Source organism: Otolemur garnettii, unplaced genomic scaffold (genome assembly GCF_000181295.1).
Source record: "Otolemur garnettii isolate 467f Iridium unplaced genomic scaffold, OtoGar3 scaffold00175, whole genome shotgun sequence".
NCBI lineage: Eukaryota > Metazoa > Chordata > Mammalia > Primates > Galagidae > Otolemur > Otolemur garnettii.
In genome coordinates this window covers 2,672,560-2,674,396 of record NW_003852570.1, presented here as the reverse complement: position 1 = coordinate 2,674,396, position 1,837 = coordinate 2,672,560, and the positions used below count along the sequence as shown (strand labels likewise).

Below are 1,837 nucleotides of genomic sequence, written 5' to 3'. Positions count from 1 at the left end.
AAAGTGTGGACATCAGAAAAATCACAATTAAGTGTTGAGACTTTGAAAGCCATTTTATGTGTGAAATATAATTTAACAAATTCTTGTGAAAAATTTCATGACCTTTTAAACAACGACAACAATCAGCTAAAAAAATTCACTCAAATGAGAAATATGCCAAAGAATAAAATAATGCTATACATAATTTTTTAATGTATCATATTTGTAAATTTTACTTACGTTGAAATTTTAAAAATATATATTGCAATGCCATTTTGGCGTTCTATGAAAATTTTTGTTGCTCCATATAGACCAAATTTTTAATTAAGAACCCCCTCCCTCCCCAATGGTGTTCCACTTTACCAATGTTAAAAATCTGATCACCTTAATCTAATCACAGATTAGATTGCATGACAATGTATGAGGCTATTTGCATATTTTCTTTCCTCCACTTTTCCCCCCAAATCCCTGAGTGCTAATCCTAATCCCCTCAGGAGAGGCATTCAATCCTGTCACAACCCCCTACTAGGAAAAAAGAAAAGACAGTAGACTGATTAAACAGCCAATAATTTATGTCCAAGGAAAAAAAAACCTACTGAGCAAGATCCTGCTCAAGCCTGAGCATGCTACAATCCTTATAGCCACCCAACTTTTCCTAATGCCCTCTCCTCCCAGCTAGAAAGCTACTTCTCCTTCACTCCATTTATCTGAAACATACTCATTCTTCAAAACTCTAGTATCACACCTCCAGGTACACATCAATCTACTGTTTCTTAAACTCCTGTAGCACTTAAAATCTAGCCCACACAATTTAGCATTTAACTCAGTCAACTCTTAACCCCTATTGCTTCATGTAAACTAGTTTAAGCTCCAGAAATAAATCCATACAAACCCTTCTTGGCCTCCCTGGGAACACTTAGCAAAAGCCTGAGCCTATAGTGGGGACTCAGCAAAGACGCTGAAGATACTTGTTCTAGAAACAAAATCAAGGGTTTCCATTCTTTTGGCATAACTGATTAGAAAATACAGTGTTCGAACACACCTGTAAAAAGAAAATTGGGAAAAAAAAAAAAAAAAACTCTAGCATCCTGGGGAGGTCATTAAACCACAGAGTGTTGGAGTGGAAAGGAATCTTAATCATCTACTGCCAAACTTTTAAACTGAGGTATGCATACCCCTGGGGGTCTATGGCAGTATGCCAAGAGGGTCCAAGAAGCCGCAGTGTAAACATGACATCCCTTCTTAGAGGGTCAATTTTACTCAGGTTTAAGAAATTTAAAACATTTCTAACCATATGCGTGTTGTCAGGCCTGAGGGCCTCTTCCATCCTTGTCAAGGGGAGTGCTAACATTCTCTCCTTTCATACAACACAGAAATTTAAAACATTTCTATTTTGGGTGGTGCCTGTGATTCAAAACGGTGGGGTGCAGGCCCCATATCCTAGAGGTGGCAGGTTCAAACCCAGCCCTGGCCAAAAAAAAAAAAAAAAATTCTGTATTAAAACAAAAACAGCTGTATTATGGAGAAAAATGAAAACTTTGAATGCATTATTAGGATAAAACAAGTGGGTTACCCTATCCTCTTCTTTCCACTAGGGAATTTCTCCTCTGTCATTAGGGTTACTTCAGTGTTAGAGACAGATTGATCTAGTCCAATCCCTTTTTTCAAAGGAAAACTGAGATCTACAGATGAGAAGTAATTTGTTTAAAGCCATATACAGTGAGCAGTGAGTTCAGTGAGAGCTAGGACCACATTCCACCTCTATAAGAATATACATTTCTTCTCAGCAACTAACTCAGGTGACTACACTTCCTTGCTAACTCTGCTTCCCACCTTGTAACTTCTGGGATTCTTTTTC

At 37.6% G+C, this 1,837-nt stretch overlaps 1 pseudogene; it reads right to left on the bottom strand.

The window, feature by feature from the left end:
• Positions 1 to 1,232: 1,232 nt before the first annotated feature.
• Positions 1,233 to 1,350, bottom strand: LOC111728647 (annotated as a pseudogene).
• Between the last annotated feature and the right edge of the window lie 487 nt (positions 1,351 to 1,837).